The sequence below is a fragment of the Paramisgurnus dabryanus genome, chromosome 2, assembly GCF_030506205.2.
Source record: "Paramisgurnus dabryanus chromosome 2, PD_genome_1.1, whole genome shotgun sequence".
NCBI lineage: Eukaryota > Metazoa > Chordata > Actinopteri > Cypriniformes > Cobitidae > Paramisgurnus > Paramisgurnus dabryanus.
In genome coordinates, this window is record NC_133338.1 from 21,523,974 (window position 1) to 21,543,314 (window position 19,341).

Below are 19,341 nucleotides of genomic sequence, written 5' to 3' on the forward strand. Positions count from 1 at the left end.
TTTTTCATGATTTTCACCAAAGTTTAATGCCTTCCAGAAAATGTTCTTCTTTAAATATATAAACATACAAAAGAATGAAAGAACAGACCCTCTGCTTTTGAACAAAAAAAACGTTTCATCCTACCTTCAGTGGTTCTTTTGTAATCAGCTTTTGAATATGGGTAGGTTTCACCAAAAACACCACATTTCGAGCAAAAAGCAGAGATAATTCCATTTTTGTGACGGACTTTTCATAGAGATCCCATTCAGAGCGATCTTTAAAACAGACACGGACATGCAGCCGCTTGCCATAGGGAAATACTTCCGGGTTTAAAAAGTTGCATTGGCCGGGAAGCGTTTTCTCTTAATTGACGAGATATCTCGTCAGTGGCGGTGAAAGAGTTAAGGTGTGCGGTATTTAAAGGAAAATGCGGTATGTGATAACTTGCTAAATTGTGCTATAACCTATATGCAATATGATAATGTTTTACTGTAACTGTATCTGTAAAAACAATTTGAGCTTATCAAAATGTGTTAATACTAGTGGGCTACTGATATGGAGGTTTTTTAATGTCCGATACCAATATTAAGAAAACAGTTCAATATGAGGCCAATATAACACATATGTAATTACTGTAAATGAAAGGCAAACAGAAAATTGGTAATATTTATAAATATAACCTTATAAAGTACTTATTTACTAGACATAATTAATGCAGATCTGACCACGACAGCCGCTTGTTTATGTTGTTACTGCTGAAACCGTCTATAGGTTAAGATCATCTTATCGTCTGCGTCAACGGTAAAAACAACATACAAAAGGGTTGATTTTCTGTCATATGCTTAATTTATATTGTTGCAGGAGATTCGTTTCTGAGCATGTTTGCAGTGGGTTGGGGTTAACAGACGCAACTTTTCAAAAGTTGAAAAAAATAGTTCAGTCATTAGGTCAGACTGTCCTGACTTCTGCAGTAAGCTTCTTCTCATGCTGATGTACTTACATGCAACTGTCTAGCTTAGCCGTTTGCCACAGCGATTTACATATAATATTTTGACAAAAACAGTTGGTGTGACCAATTCTGAATTGTTTTAAGCTGATTAATGGGATGATGGATTGAGTAGCGCCAAAAGTAGAGTCGTCAAAGAATAAAAGCAAGTGTTACATTACATGTATTACTAAATGTGACCCTGCCTGTAAAATCCAGGCTAAAGTCTCACAATCTTATCACGAGATTAGGAGCATCAAAGTTTGATTTCACTCATTAGTTTTAATATGATATGATTTCAATGTTTGACATGGTCTTACTCATTCAATATTTAAGATATCAAGGTTATCTTTTCACAGAATTTTGTAAAATGATTTTACGTAGAAACAATAAATCACAAAAAAATGACTTTAGCTGGTTTTTCACAGACTGGGTCACAATCATTCACAATTTGACCATATGTGGTTGAAGTGCTGTGTTTTTGTGTTTTCCATTGACTTAATTTTTTTCACTTTGTATCATGCTTTGTAGTTTTATTTTGTTTCCTTTTACTCTGTGTGTTTGTCAGATGTCAACCAAAAATGTTCTTGTCAAACGTGAAATGGTCTGTTTGTGGTACATGGTCACAGTGTACAGAACAACATCTTATTATAACTGTTAAAGGACCGAACGCAACAAAAATGCTAGGGCATTATTGTCCATGACCTTTCTGTAACCCTTTGTGATCAATGGGCGTTTTGCATTACTAAAATGGAGTCCCGTAACTAAGCGATAGGGTTACGCCGTCAATAGGTGAAGTGGCACCAAGCCAATCGATGGCAGCGATTCTAGAGATATATAGAGCAAGAGGTCATCTCAGGGTCAAAAGTATGTATCTGTTTGAGCGTGTTTTCTGTCCACTAGTGTTTCATTTTTTTCTTTAACATGTCACCGCTCTTTTTTTACCCTGCTTTGGCCCCTCTCTCTGTTTTCTGTAACGGCATTATGTGCATGCTACCTTTCTTACCTAGTTCTCCAGTGAGCTTTGACCTCTTGTGTAAGTATGTGTGTGTGTGTGTGTGTGTGTGTGTGAAAGAGATTGTACTCTGACCTGTTGTGTAAGGTGTGTATATTAAAATGTGTTTGTGTTCATGTTGTATAAGGCTTTTAAATATGTGTGTGCATGTGTGTGTGCTTGTGTGTGCGAAGTCTGCGATAAGATCTGGAGCCGTTCAGGTCTATGGGCAAGGATCTGTGTTTTCGTTTAAACGCGAGTGGGAGAAATTATGGATTTAAATTGATGTGCACTAATATTATGTGATTGTGTTAAACACCGACAGCACTGCTTAGACTACACAAACCGAGAAAAGTGTCAGCCATGCATCAATTCCACTGCTTTCCATGTTTTAAAAGTACCGATCATATCGTACAAAAACTCAAACAATAGTCATCCCTACTCTCCGCCTATTTATCTAATTTGTGATGTGCGGAGCACAATGTTTTTCTATTGATCATGACTTTTAGCGTCATTAGATTATAATTAATGAACACTAACGGTACATTTACACAAGACGAAAGCATTAACGCTTGACGAAAGGCTTGTCTGAAGCATGACCAACAGCCAATCACAGTGGCCGCAACACATGCTCCGGTCTTCCATAAACGTAATTGGCTGGCTCTGCCTAGGTTATTTTCATAAGGCGATCTGATTTGATTAAAAAGTTGAGAAATGTTCAATTTCTGCCGCGAGCAACGGCAGTGACATGCCGACGACAGATCCACAATTCAGTTCGGAAATGCATGACATCACCCATTAAAAGTGAATGGGAAGTGTTAACACTAACTGTATGAGTTAGTGTTAACTTTGTGACTATTTCTGTATGAGATTTTTCCCAGATCTCTGGAAATTAAATGACATTCCAAACAATTTTTTCCTAAATCACTTCACTTTGACTTTAGGTTCATGTTTTGTGATTGCTTGTTAATAATCTGTTCAATAATTGGTTAAAGTTTAAATGGCTGCCGCATTCACAAAAAACAAATATTTTTATCTTACCGTGCTTGTCCACTGGCGCGAAAGTATTATAGTTAGGATTATCTAATCATTCGTATGGAAGTTGAGCTTCACGCTCACGTGGTGCATTGTGGGACTGACAGCGGAGCAAAAAAAGTGTTAAATGCAGTGAAAAGCATCAAAAAGGTTGGATGTTTTTCTACTATATCGTCGCTGTCCGATGAAAACCACGTATGTCCATTTTGCAGATTTTTCGACGGATTGAATGTCCAGGTTCATTTCCGTATACAGTATGCTTCACATATCTAAATGGCCAATGAAAAGTTGTGAAATCATGTCATCTGATTTTCACGTATATACATTTGGTGTCAAAGCTGTCAATCACGCCACGTATCTCCCGCCCTGTGGAAGCATCTCGCCGGTCTCGTGAAGTTTCATCGAAGCACAGGATAGCCGAATAAACATAGCGTGGTGAGACAATGACTTTCCTTCATCGAGGTAAACGTTTCCCCCCTGACGCCAGACGTACATCTAGGAGTGACAAAATTACGGTAGGACTGTGCAAACAAAGTATCTGTCAAACATTACCATGTCAGTGTATTGATTCATTGTCCCTTCAGTTTGCAAGAGACATTTAATAAAATTATAAATAATATTAAATAAACTAAGTGTATTTAATAAACTAAGACGTAGGCTATTTAATAAACTGAGCGTATTCATCTGTCAATATGAAACGCGACTTGGCCATTCTAATTAATGATCGGAAGAACGCGTATCGACCACCGTTACAGTAAAATATGCACGTATGTCCATTTAAACTCAATTTTGGTCAAATGTGGATTATATCATTACACTGGCAAGAATATGCTTACATGTAAAGATGCCGTACCAAGTATGACAACATTCAACTGCTTTTAAAATACTGTGTTTTTTTCACTTCCTGAAAAGTAACCGTTTTGGACATACGTGAGTTTCGTCGGGCAGCGACGATATGCAAATATCAAACGAAAAATGCAGGGCAACAGCCAATCATTGAGAAAAGTAGGCAAACCAAGATTGTGACATACATTTCGGACTGTTTGCGTAACTGGTGATTACTGAGCAAAAATTAAATCTGATTTACATGAATTGTGTGTTTTATCCAATGTTGTTTTGAACCTTTTGCTATATTGTGTTGTATATTAAACACAATCAGCGTGGAAACATTATTTTCAAAGTCGTGCTACACATTAAATAAACTAACATGCCCCAAAGCGAAAGCGTTTTAGCATTTCCAGCTGCACTGAACAGTGTAGTGGAAATACACTGTTAAACGCCACCTGCCGCACGATTTTGGATGCACTTTGGAGCACTGTGTTCGAACTGCCTGTAAAACCACCTGCATTTTGCCGCTATCCGCATGTCTCCGATTGAAAATAAACTAGACACTTGCGCCTGCCGCGTCCCATCTGAAAGGCTCACAACAGCTATACTACTAATAAAACCGTAAAGTAAGTTTCATCAATTCTTCTAAAGAAATGATACCATATTTGCTTTTTTTGCCAAAATAGACTACCTGCTTCCATCAGAGCAAGTGTAATTGTGGCATTCACGCGCTTCTCTAAAGATCTCATTTTGCAAATTGTACTTTTAAACAATTTACATCCCGTTAACACTTGTATTTAGCGCCATCCACTTGTGATCCAATCGACCAAAACGCATTTCAATACCAGGTGTGAACGGGGCTTCTGTATGTTTGTCTGCCTCTGCTGTGTGTTTACACTCCTGCAACCTGATCCATTCCCTGTGTGTGTGTGTGCGTGTGCGCTTGCGTGTGTGTCGAGTTGCAGTCAATGTCATTGTTGAGTTTAATTGATTTTTCCCTCTTCTTGTTTCTGTCTTGTATAATGTCTGGAGCTAATTCAGCTGGTTTACTAGTATATGAATGTGTAATGCATGACTTGTTTTGTTTGTGTTATTTGGTAGTATGGCATCTTTGTTTCCGTTCCATCCTTATTCTTCTGATTAAATGTGTTAGTACAAAGTTTGTCTCTCTTTTTTGTGAGTAGGCCTTAACACATTCATAAAATGTCATTACAAAAAAAACTTTTTAGATTGCATTTTAAAATGATAATTTTGTAAGTTTCAAATATCTGCTTTTAACCCATATAAGTGTACAGCACGTTAACACCAAGTATTAGTGTGTGATTTTGTATCAGGGTCTGTTTTAATCCTTGTGATGTTGTATTATAATTTTTTCTGAAGCATAATATCTATAGAGGTCAGACACTTTGCAAAACAGAGGGAGAAAGGAGGGTTTAGATGCTAAATATTTTCTTCAATGTAAATGCGAGCTGGCGTAAACATGGGACCACCTTCCGTCCAGCAGGTGCAAGAGTCATCTGAGCTGTGTGTGTAAAGCTGATCCCATTTGTTTTTAGCACCATCAGTGGTAACTGTGGATGTTGCTTTCATTGAATGTTTATGTGGAGCCATTTGCTTGCAGCTATAGTGGCGTCCCCTGCTGTGTGTATGTGTAAGTGTGTGCATGTGTGTGTGTGAGCGTTTATGTGCTCTGGTCGAGAATAAATAGAACAGCAGTGTGATTTCACACCCCTCCTCCAGCCCCTGCCCCCCCTCCTCTCAGCATCAGTGCATCTGTGTCATGTCACTGGGTTCTGCCGTCCCAGAGTAACCCTCCCCCTCCCTCCCTCCCTCCCTTCCTCACAAGCACTGTCTTTCTTTATTTTCTCATTTTTTTCACAACTATTCTTACATAAACATACACACAGTAGATGCAATTATTATATATGTATGCTTGTTTAGACGAAATTGATACGCAATGTCCTTAAAAGCATACACATGTAAGAACTAAACGTAGTACATTGTCCCAGCATACATGCAGCCCAGATAAACACATGCACCCACATGCATCACATATTTTGGTGTATATGCGTTTATGCACGAGAGAGAGATACTAGCGCAGAAGGCTTTTGTATGTTAATGTGTGGGTGTGTTTGTAGCCCGAGGCTCCTCCCCCAGGGAGAGACAGACAGGTGTGGAACAGATTGAGTTCTGCCTCACTGATGCCGTTTCTGCACACACACAAATATATGCACAAATACATGAACACACCTGCACATTTGCACACAGGGTCACTAAAATTCATATGACACAAAGCTACCCATTAATGTAGACATACACACACAAGGACATATACAAGACAAACCTGCATTACTATCAATGTAAACATATACCATTATTCATCCACACATTTAGTGCACCACAACTTGCACAACACAAGCTTCAAAACACATAGATGTATTTAGAATAGTAAATACTAACCTTTTTTGCATTAACCTGACCTGAAAATGTCAGATTCATGCATTCCTGTCTACGTTGCCAGCTGATGCGTTTTTGCATTTTGTTTGTGGTCCGGTATGATATTAGCATATAAACTGTCTCTTTACTTTTCAGTCAAAACTAAATCAAATCTTTGTCCTCCTAGAATCATCCAAAGCTGTTTTCTGGGGTTAAGCTCATAATCACACATGCATTGTGCATTACACTGTGTTTTTGTTTGTCCTTGACCATGCCCCAGTGTTTATACAAGCACACAAATCTCAATCCTTTCAATTGGTGTGAAAGTGACGTAATGACCCATATAATGGTTACCCATTCTTGGAATGTGACCTCTGTATTTAACCCATCCAATGACTCGTGAATACACACACACTCAAACGGGGAGCAATGGGGGACAGGTGCCTTAATCAAGGGCACCTCGGTGGCAACCTGCCGGCCTCAACTATTGGGTTACAAGCCTGAATCTCTAACCAGTGGGCTGCGATTGCCCACTGTTTAAGAAAGAAGTTGTGTGAGCACGTTGCTACTCGTCAGTAAGTTTGTTGCCTGTGTGTTTGTGTGTGTGTGGTCTTGCGTTGGTTTAAAGACAGCATGTGTGAATCATATGTGAGCTTTGAGTCATTTTTGGTGTGAATGTGATGTGAGGATGAACAGATGGATGAATACACGACTAAGCCCCCCCCCCCCACATGCACACTTACAATACAGGTACTTTCATATAGACCCTATTGTGTTAAGAGTACCTTATGTATGTATGCATATATATGTCAACATTCACTTTGGGAACAAACCTTAAATTTTTAACATACACATCATTATAATTACTATAGACCAACCCGTACAGAAAAAGACTCTCCAGTTTTTGTACATCTAACATGTAATCATTTGTCACAGATTTGTCTCCAAAAGATTTTAAAGTAAGTGTAGTACACACATTCTTAAAAGTAATTGTTTGAAGTGTTGTTTTGCATTCGTATTACATTAGTCATGACTTACCTGAATCATATTCGCCAAGAGTCAAACTGACATATAAATGCCTGTTCACGCATAGTACATATTCACAACAATCGAGACTAAATGTAAAGATGGTAATCCTGGAACTGTTATCACTATTGACAAAATTGATGCAGAAATTTACTTGGTTGTTCATTGTCCTTTTCTCCGATGGCTGACTAAAAGTGTTTAAGCAGTGTTTGGCTTAAACCCCATTCACACAGCACTTTGGTCTCAGAAAATTTCCGTAAAATTGGCAGAGAGGCGTCTGTGTGAACACAAGCGCGCCCCATGTTCTGGGATCACTCCCATAAAGAGGACCTGGTAACATTACAGTAACATACACGGAAAGCATTCTGTGTGAACATGACGCAGAAACAATGCCATAAGGTGTGTGCCCTAGTGTGGACGCTAGGGTTGGGAATCGAATTTCCATAAGAAAGAAATTCGATACCACTTATCGATTCCGGACTGAACAGTCACATAATTTTACGTCATCTGCCAAGACCTGAGTCTGCGCACAGTGCGCAGGACCGTTTGCTCGAAAACCATCATTTAGGTAGGTATTAAGTTATGAGGGAAAAATATAAAAAAAATCATTTTGAGCTAGCCTAGCCATGTTTTGTAGCTCCTAAATAAGTTTTTATGTAGTCTCCTTTAAGGGCTCATTATAGTCGTGCGTAGGTCCTACGTCGTAGCCAGGACGGCATAGGTTCCACATCGGTTTTCATTTATACTTTTGCTTCGTTGTTCGCATTGACATGCAAACACGCACGCAGACCGTTGGTAGGCAGTATCCACGAGTGTAACCACATTAGCAGCGCAACCGTCAATGAAGAAGAAGCTTGACAAGTCAACCCACAAATGAAGAAGAAACAGCGACTTGTTGTGTATGATTTGAGAAGACCAGCAATGAAGGAAGTCAATAAACAGCGACTTTTGTTGCAGTTTGAGTTAAATCACTCCTCAACTTGGCCATTCTTTGTTCTTATCGACACAAACGAAAAAACCTATTACGCAGTTTTTTTACCTGATGGGAGGGGTTCTGGAGGACCAATCACAGCGCTTGCGGTCCGCGTAGATCTGACGCGCTGTTAAAATTTTTGCGAGGTACACTTCGGCTACACAGAGCTACGCACAAGCCTACGCTGTAGCTACGCCGTAAAACTTACGCACGACTATAAATCTGGCTTTATTGTGCTCAGCTGTACTGGCACAAAATAAATATTTTTGATCTATAAAGGCTTGACTATTATTGCTTTTCACCTCTTTGGAATCGAAACCAAGAATCGTGAGGAATCGATCCGATAAGCGGAATAGGAATTGATCAATTTGAAACCATTCCCAACCATAGAGGACACGCATGACAACACAGCTCCCTATGATGTCATAAACTAAAATGCACATGTGCGGTTTCTCGAGAGATAAATCGCGGACAATTAGCAAGCTTTAGACGATGTGGAAAAAGCACGTTAAGCGTTTTTACGGGAACTTTACTGTATGTGTGTGAATGCATGCACATATACCAGAAAATCATTGGCAGTGTGAATAAACCAAAAATCTAACAATCCCGGACAAATCCCAGATGCATTTTCTATGTATTTTCTGTACTCTCTGTGTGAAAAGGACTTTTGTTTCATACTTTTTGGTTTTATGATGCATGGCAGGTTATCTGAAAGGTGCATTGCACCACCTGTAGTACCAGAGTACATTTGAAGAGTTTCGTTAATTTTTTAGAAATCTCGTTTTTTGGTTGTGCATTCCAATTAATATCAATTCAACTGCAGTTGGTTTGTTTTGATGTAAACCTTTATAACTTAAAAAATACAGCTAAGTAGCACCATAAAACAAAATAATAACATGATAACATAATAATAAACATGTTTTGACAAAAATGTTAAAAACGGAGTTATCTCGTTTTGCGACGAAACTCTTCATTTCTTCTCCATTCACACAGCTAAATATTAATTTCACTGCCACTGTGAAAATTCTATGTTTTGTAATTTGCTCTTGGTGTAAACCTGCCTATTTATGTTTGGGTTGTGATGAAAGTAGCTATTTAGACTTTAAACAAAATATGTGTTGCCAATAGACACTGAAATACAGACCATAAAACGTTCAGACCCTTATGTCTGCCGCTATCCTTCTTTACTCTTTGGAGACATGATAAACATGGCTGTTTTACAGGTAACACACACATACATACACACAGCACTGGAGAAGTTTTTGACACAGTAGTAAAGCCAGTTATCATTAAACATTAAAGACTATATTTGACATGTTTGGGGCGGTGTTAATAATAGCTTGCATTGTCTAGACGTCTACACCGGGGGGCTTTAAGACTGCAGGAACTTAAGTTACCATAGAAATGCCCAAAGTCCTGCTGATCTCAGATCTGTTCAACTGTGAGATTGATTTACACAAGAAGTTAATGCCTCAGGGTTTAAGATTTACTTGTGAGGTGTTGTAACAGAGAAAAGGTGAAGAAGCATGTATAGGCCTGTTTGTTGATCATCTCAACTTGTTGTTACCTAGTCCTGTTGTTTTTGTTTCTTGTTTGCATTTATGTGTATGCAAGAGAGTCTGTCTGTCTGGTCTGGTTGTTGTTAAGTCTTTGGATGTAGATGGAAAGGTTTTTTTTATAGTTTTAAGGAGTGTTTCTCCAACTCGCTACTGTTATGTGGTCGACTACATGTTTGAGAATTAGACCAAACCCTCTTGAATGGCTGACAGATGTTTGAAGATGTTTAAAATATTCATGAAGAGTTTCAATGCACATGCACACCCAGATACTTTGCGAAGAGCCAGTGTTTAGTGCTAGGGATTTTCGCTTGGCTTTGTCGGTTACTGTTTAGACAATAGCGCATGTGTGGGTACAGGTTTGCATGTGGGTAAATTTCACAAACCATACATGGCTGAATCTGACCTTTTCATAAGTTGTGTGGTAAAAGTTCACTTAACCAAACCTTCGCCACAGTTTCTGCACCCGCCCACGTCCCTGCACGCCTACTCGCACGAACTGATCTCAATCGCAGCCACAGGGACGCAGACAGACTAGTGGGCAGGGACCTGATAGACCAAAACAAATAAAGCGGACACACGCAGAGGTAAACATCACGCTTTGACCTCAATGTCTGATATAACTCAATAGCCGATTCTGTAGCTTAACAGATACAGCGTGGTGTTAGCAAAGGTCATGGGTTCAGTACCAAGTTACAGTTTAAAAGTTAAATGATTGCCTTAATCTGATTAATGTGACTTATTGAGACGTAACCAGCCCTTTTTTCTCTAGAAAGGAACCATCAATAAAACACACAAAATACCCTTGCAAACACCCAGACCATCTTAACTGTACAGGAGCACTTTGGCCCCAACACCCAAGCATCGTGCTTTTTCATTATGCATCAGTGAGTGGGTTTTTGGCTGTAAATCGATTAAAATCTTTATCACCCTTTTTGTGTGATTAATCATGAAAATGTTGCGTCATCATTTATTTTATGCCCCAAAGTAAACGATCAGACTAAATAAATGTAGTCACTTTGTGCATTTAAAGGTGGTGTGTGTAAATTTTAGTGGCATAGTATAGTGAAGAGTGAGTATAGTGATAGTGAGATTACGAATTGCAGCCACCAGCTCACCCATCAATTTCAAAACGAATCCGAAACATGTCGTCGGCCTTAAGCCCATGTTATAGTGTAAGGTCTATCTATGCCATAGGTTATCATTATAATGAGCCCTGCAGACAACATAGGGACGCAACACACTCTGTACAACAGTTTGTCCATGTAGGGCTACTGTAGAATCATGACAGCGACTTTCATGTAAGAGGACCCACAGTGTATGTAGATAAAAACGTCTCATTCTGTCAAGATAACCTTTTAAAAGTTACACAATGCACATTTAACTCTTTCCCTGCCAGCGTTTTAAAATAAAGTTGCCAAAACACGGAGTTTGCACTGTTTGCCCTAAGGAAATACTTCCGAGTTTTAGAAGCTGGGTAAGAGCACCACCTGGTTTATAATAGCAGAAATACGGATTTTCCGAAAAAACTTGGCAGGGAAGCGTTTTCTTTTAATTGACGAGTTAATGGCGGGGAAAGGGTTAAAGGAATATTCCATTTTCTTAAAAGTAAAATCCAGATAATTTACTCACCACCATGTCATCCAAAATGTTGATGTCTTTCTTTGTTCAGTCCAGAAGAAATTATGTTTTTTGAGGAAAACATTGCAGGATTTTCTCATTTTAAAGGACTTTAATGGACACCAACACTTAACTCAACACGTAACAGTTTTTTTCAACGGAGTATCAAAGGACTCTAAACGATCCCAAACGAGGCATTAGGGTCTTATCTAGCGAAACGATTGTCGTTTTGGACAAGAAAAATAAAAAAATATGCACTTTTAAACTACAACTTCTCATACTCCTCCGGTCCTGAAAGCGTCAGCGTGACCTCACGCAATACGTCATGACGTCAAAAGGTCACAGAGAACGAACGCGAAACTCCGCCCCAGTGTTTACAAGTGTGTTGAAAGAGGACCGTTCCGACGTTGTTGTATGTGGAATGATACTAATTAATGTCTTTCTGTCAGATTATTGTTTACAATGGTCCGCAAATGTGCGTTTTATATATGTAACACGTGACCTCCCTACGTCACTAGCTTTTACGTTAGGTTGCGCTGGACTAGACCTAGACGACAAAGTTGTGGATTAAAAGTGCATATTTTTTATTTTTCTTGTCAATAATGACAATCGTTTCGCTAGATAAGACCCTTATGCCTCGTTTGGGATCGTTTAGAGTCCTTTGAAACTCCGTTGAAAAAAACTGTTAAGTGTTCAGTTAAGTGTTAAGTGTTGGTGGCCATTAAAGTCCATTAAAATTAGAAAAATCCTGCAACGTTTTTTTTTTTTAAACATAATTTCTTCTGGATTGATCAACATTTTGGATGACATGGTGGTGAGTAAATTATCTGGATTTTTCTTTTAAGAAAATGGACTATTCCTTTTAAGGTAAATACACAAATGTGCTGCATTTTTAGAGTAAAAAAGTGACTCGATCCATGAGGAATTTTATGTTCATGTAAACAATTTTATGCTCTATTTGAAAGCTCTTTGGTTGCATGGTGACAACAGGGCACACAATCCACTTATGGTACACAACATATTGGAAATGCAGATTTACTATTTGTCAAAACACGCTTAATGTTAACAGATTTATTATTGATTACTATCCTCCAAATTTTAAGTGGATACTGTAACATTAAAGTTACTTGAAATGATGTTGTGTCTTTAAAATCCCTTGGTATCTCGAAAGGCAGTCAAGAGGCGTGTTTGTCTTTGACAGATGCATTGTCAAAACAACTATGTAACGGTCAGAGCTCTGCATGTGTGTATTTGTCTTGATGCAGCCCTGCGCAGACTGGTTGGTGCACTATATGACAAAGCCTTGGAACTCCTCCACACGCCAAACGGTCCGCGCACCACTAAAACACACAGCCAGCGAATCAAGCCTGGGCGCAGTGCTGCTATTCATTGCGTAAAATTATTTGATTACGTTAATGATTAATGAATTAATCGCATGTGTTAACACGTTAACGCTGACAGCCCTAATGAAAATCTAGTTGTTTGCCTTTGCTTTTGTAGGTGTCTTGGTGTGTGTACTGGGGTATATGGGCTATTGTCCAAACACGAAGAGACGCTCTGAGTCATATGTGACTAACTATCAGAAAAATTTTATACAGTTCCTTGATTCACGCGAAACAAGCTTGCACACATAGACACACGGCGAGACCTATAGCAGCAGTGTGAACATGCAGGTTGTTTTCAAAAGGTGATGGTCGTATGTAGCAGGAGCAGGTGTGGTAACAAGTTTGGTTAGGTAAGTAAAGTGATATAACTTAAGTGCTCTGTTACACACAAGGTTAATACTATATATCTGTGACACATTTTTTGCTGTCCATGGCCCTCAGGGGTTGAATATTTTGTAAAACTGAAGTTACTGTTTTACCAAATAGTTTGGCAATTGACTTTAGCTAATAAGGCATAATTCTGAACAACGCCGGTGGCAATCATTTTTTACTTTGAATAGTTTGTGTGTTGAATAGTACGTTTTCTTATACTAATAAGGACTGATTTTTTTTTAAGTATGAACTGACACATAAACTGGCCAAATCAAATTAGGTTTAGGGTGAATCATTATCTTATTACAAAAACCCTTGGATCTAGGAGAGGTCCTCACTAATCCAGGCTTTTCGGGTGTGTATGTGTACGCGTGAGTGGCAGGTGTCTCTAATACAAATGGCAAAACCGGTTTTCTGGGTTAGTGAGGTAGGGCTAAAGTGTGTCGCTGTAGTAGGTCAGTATGTTGTGTTTGTTTCTGCTCAAGTGTGTTGTAATATTTGTCATCTTTGTTTCTTTAATCACACAATGTGAACATAAGAATTATATGTTAATACATTACAGTAGGTTCAATAATGGCACTCTTATGTGTGTTGAGTTAGCACATTTCGGATATCTTATTGACAGTTGGTGTGTGAAATGGGGCGAGATGTGTTGAGTCATAGAGCTTTGATGTGTGTTAAGTAAGCCAAGTTTTCAGTAAGTGTGTGTGCAAGCATGTGTACAGGTTTAACAAGGCCACATTTTTTAAAATGTCTAAAATCGTTATTGGAAAAATCCAATAATGTCAAAAGTTTGTGTGAGATTTAGGGTACATTTTATATCATTATCTAATAAAAGTTGAGTTCCCCATTAACAAAGTGTGTGAAGTCTGTGTGTGCACACCTGAATGAGGAAGCTAGATCAATGAAAATCTTCTCTTATTTTTTGCTTTCAGTCTCACGCTCTGTCTCTCACTTTCACGCGAGCACCAGACCTCATAATCGCTTTGAGTCTGGGTGTCATGCTGTCCCCTACAGACACATATTTTCATGTTTGTTTGGTCTGTGTGTTCATATAATCCTCTGAATCCTCTCTTCACCTTCAAAGAGTAGATTAGTCCTGTCTTTGGCCTTTTCTCATCTAACCCCTGTAAATTCCCCCTAACTGTGACCTTTGAGCTCATGGAGTCTGTCAAGGTTCAGAGTGACATTTAAAATGATGGGCTAGATGTTAGCTAGGAGATTTCAGAGCTTGATTCCCTGAAAGATATCAACTTATTCAAGGGTTTATCAAATGTGAAGTTCAAGGGTTTTAACCAATTCTCTCTCTCTCTCTCTCTCTCTCTCTCTCTCTCTCTCTCTCTCTCTCTCTCTCTCTCGATTGATCGATTGATCGATCGATGTTAAGTCAGATTGTTTTATGCAGATGCTTGCTGTATTGCATTATTATCCTTGCCAATTACTTTCCAAAAGCATTTTCTGAACAAAACGTGGGCTTGCCTATGCAAAAGTCACTGCTAGCATTCTATGACATTGCTATGCAGGTGCTTAGATGTTGCTGTATGGTGGCTTGGGTATATTGGGTGGTCTCTAGTTGGTTGCTCAAGTATATGAGTTTTTCCCAGTAAAAAAGCATTTCTTTCCTCAAGTCACACAATTTGTTCAGTCTGTAGCACCAGCACTATGGGGAAGTTCAATATTAAAGTTTAAAGTGGACATATCATGAAAATCTGACTTTTTCCATGTTTAAGTGCTATAATTGGGTCTCCAGTGCTTCTATCAACCTAGAAAATGTGAAAAAGATCAACCCTATAACTTATTTTTGGTAAACCATTCTCTGCAAACATGTAAAAAATAGGTAATTGATAATTGGCTCCCCTTGTGATGTCAGAAGGGGATAATACTGCCCCTTAATCTGCACTATCCAACCACAGCACTGCCATTTACACTGAAAAAAATGATTTATTGAATTTAATCAATTTTTTAAAGGTAAGTGAATGCAATCAATTTATTTAAGCTACATTTAAACAAAAAATATTAATAAAGTAAAATAAAATATAAAACTTTTGTTTAAATGTAGCTTAAATAAATTGATTGCAACCACTTACCTTAAAAAAAGATTTTTTTTTGTGTAGTGTAGAAGTGTAGAGATCAGCTCATTTGCATTTAAAAGGAAATGGCAATTTTTTGCTCACACCTACAAAGTGTCAGTTTTAACATGTTAAATTATAAATTATATATATGGTATTTTCAGCTTAAACTTCACATACGTACTCTGGGGACACCAAATACTTATTTAACATCTTAAAAAAGTCTTGTGAAATGTCCCATTTAATATATATTGTTAGGGTTTAGTTTTTATCCTTAACCCTAACCATGAGCGGTAAAAATAATATTGTCATTGCAAGCACCACTTGCACAATTGCGATGTGTTTCACTGCTTGCACATGTTTAGATTTTACAGCTGTTGCTGCAGGGCTGCTTTTAACTTAAAAGTCAGAGCAGCTGTCTACCTGCAGGGGTGCTACCCTTTGACATTTAGGTCATAAGTCATGCACCCACTTTATCTGACAAATAAAAAGCAGTTGAGAGTGAATAGGGTGAAAAACGAATACCAAGGCTCCTTTGGATGAGTGTAAATCACACGGTATGTTCCTCCGTCAAGTGTGACACGAACAGTGTCCTTGAAGTGTGATTGTCATCCCCCTACTGTATGGGAGCATGTAAGTGTGGGCCATTTAATTTCAAAATCAACGGGCTAATACACACCCAACGTGAACCGTAGCGCAGTGATCCGTCAACGTTGGGTTGATGTGGGCAGAGGTGGGTGTGAACCCTCTGAATGAACCAGCAATGTGTGGCAACTTACTTAATCAGTGCTGATTCACTGAAGCCCACAACTTGGTAGCAGGATGATGATCTAAAGATCACGTGTATATTATGCATAAATATGCATACCACAAATTGCTGCCATTGCCCATCTGACAGTTCTGTCTATTTCTGCCCCGTCTATGTGTGTGATCTGGATTCTGCTGTGCTCGTGGGAATGCTGGTATATTTAGCCCATGTGTGAGAACAGGGGATTAAGCGCCATCCCTCCCTGTTTATAAGGCCTGTGCCAAGCGATCAGAACAGCAGACCTCACCATCTAAAGGGCGCATTATAGTTGTGCGTAGGTCCTACGACATAACCTCGATGTACTGCTTTTCATTTATACTCTTGTGTGTCATTGTCGATGTGCACTTACACATCTGGACCGCTAGTAGGCAGTGTTGACGCCCAGTAGCAGTCCAACCCGCAGAAGCAGCTTGGCCAGTATGATTTTAGAAGACCAACAGGGATAGAGATAAATAGACAGCACCTTTTGTTGCAGTTTGAGTTTTTTATGCATTTGGCAGACGCGACTTACAGTGCATTACAAGCTTCACATTTTTATTAGTTTTTGTGTTCCCTAATTTCGAACCCAAGACCTTTTGCGCTGCAAACGCAATGCTCTACCACTGAGCTATACAGGAACATTGACTTAAATCACCACTCAGCTCGGGCCATCTTTGTTCTTACCATCGCAAGCGGAAATGTCTATGAAGAAATGGCATACAGATTTTTATGGAGTGGTTCTAGCAGACCAATCACAGCAATTGCGGTCCGCGTAGAACAGACGCGTTATTACATTTCTGGAGAGTTGCACATCAGGCTACACTAGGGTTGCCACCTGTCCCGGTTTTACCGGGATTGTCCTTCTTTTTACTAACCTGTCCCGGGAAAATTATCAACTCTCCCGGGACACTGAATGTCCCGGTTTTCGAAAGCTATGTGAATATATTATTTAGCGCACGCACGGCAGAGACGGAGACCTTGCGTCTGTGTATGTGTGTGCCTCAATAAGCGCATGTAAGACAGAGAGCATCCTGATTGGCCTGTTTCGGTAAATCAACCAATCAATTGTCAGTGTGGGCGGGATTTATCTCTTCTCCCGAACCGAATTATCTAGATTCTAGAAACACAAAAGCAAAAATATAAGACCCATTTTACGCCAGACTACACGAAAGTGTACACCTGTCTTAAAAGAGTTAAAAGTAATAACAATCTTGCATGCTGTACAGTTTGTAACAGTGACTTCAGCATTGCCCAGGGGGGTTAAAATGATTGTAAAATACATGTTGAGAGGCTAGTTGCTATTTAGACCTGTTTAAATGGAATATAAATAAAACAGTTTACATTAATAGTATAAGGAGCTTATATAAATTGTAAAAGTGATTTACATATTTTAGTATAATTAACAAATAATTGGGTAACACTTTACAATAAGGTTCATTAGTTAACATTAGTTTACTACATTAGTTAACATGAACTAGTACTGAACTGCACTTATAAAGCTATTTTTTTAAATCTTTGTTAATGTTAATAATACATAATTTAAATCTTTTTAACATAGTTAATGCACTGTGAATTAACAAGAATAAACCATGAATAGCTGTATTTTTGTTAAGTAATGTTAACAAAGATTAACAAATAAAGTAACACATGTATGGCTTATGGTTAGTTCATGTTAGTTAATACATTAACTAATGTTAACAAATAAGAATTGTAAAGTTTTGCCAAAAATTGCATAGGTCTATAGAAATATTATGCCATGGGGGGGGGGGGGTTAGGGGGCTTGTGAGCAGACCAATTGGTCGGGTCATCGCTGTGTCCCGGTTTTTTATCAGACAAGGGTGGCAACCCTAGGCTACACACACAGCCTACGGCATAGAACTTGCGCACAGCAGAAGAGTTTTATAAAGGCAGATAAAGGTGAGTTGTCGCGCAATTGATATCTCTCCTTTTGAACTGCGCTCTGGCGTGATTTGCGATCACATTGGGCTTTTCGCGCCTGAGCCCAAGTTAACCGTGCTCAGCCAACCTCTGCAAGCCGCCAGGGCCTGATTAAAAAAAACATGCCCAGGTGCGGTACAAAAAATTCACACTAGTCAAACGAACCCGGCTTTGGGGGTAAAACGTTGTGTCTGGGAGCTGTTTGGTTTGGATAGTGTGATTGCGCCCTTATGGCCCCTTCACACAGGACACACATAGCTGCGCTATGAAACGCATTCATTTCAATTGCTTGCGCCCCTTGAGGACGGTTTGTTGTTGCGTCAACCAAAGCCAGAGCGGAGCGCGAGCACAGCGGAGCGCGAGCACAGCGGAGCGCGAGCACAGCGGAGCGCGAGCACAGCGGAGCGCAGCTTGCGCTTACACCGTGGTCAAACTTCAAAATAGTTTAACTTTTGCGCTGCACTCTGTGACAATTACCCACGCAGCCAAAAGAAACGGGGCATCCAAACAAGCGCACAAAGCTAAATGGACGAAAAACTTGTACTGTGTGTCTGAATTTCCGGAGCTGTATAATACAAGTTTACGCTCCTATAGAGACATCTGAAGAAAAGCTGTGTCATGGAAACACACATCAATACAAGTTGGCATTTCATGTGTGTTTTAAGTCAGGTAGCTTGTTGTAGGTAAGCAGCTTAAGTTACGTGAAATTTAATGAAGTTTATTTAACTAAGTTCGGGAGGAGCATGGTCATGTGATCCAACCAATCAGTGCAAAGAGGTGCCTATAAATGGCAGTCCCTCACCTCTGTCCCGTGACAGATTTTTTGCAGCATCCCTCCTCCACCCCATCACCTCACTCTCATCTAGATTCATTTATCACAGTTAAAGAGAGGGGAGTACTCTGGGTTCGGGCTAAAATTCCAAGCGCCGGAGCCCTCTCCTCGGACAGCACGCCAAATATGCTTTATCTCATTCCCTATCGATTACATGTTAATGCGAACTCGTGAAAAAGTTTTAAAAACTCTGCCTACTTTGGTCTGGCCAGCATAGCGCAAATCGCTTGGCTGCGCTGAACCCAGCGCAGCGCACACCGCGTCCTGTGTGAAACCCGCATTAGTGTAACATAAGCACACACTGAGTGTTTGGATGTGTGGGTGGAAGAGGTCACTGAGTGTTTAGGTGTGTGAGTGGAAGTGATCACAGGGCATCACACCTCAGTCACAGTGGTCATATCACTTCGTCCTGTCTGGTGTCCGGTTTTGAGTCCCACCATACACACAAATACAGGTTGCTTACAATACAAAAAGACTCGTAATATTAGTGTATTTGCTAGATCCCAAAGCTACTGTCGATGTTAT

General features: G+C 39.4%; 1 protein-coding gene across 3 annotated transcripts in view; it reads left to right on the top strand.

Annotated features, from left to right (window-relative positions):
• The window catches only part of kdm6ba (lysine (K)-specific demethylase 6B, a), a 99,755-nt gene that overhangs the window by 54,194 nt on the left and 26,220 nt on the right, over nt 1-19,341 (top strand). The window lies entirely within an intron of this gene.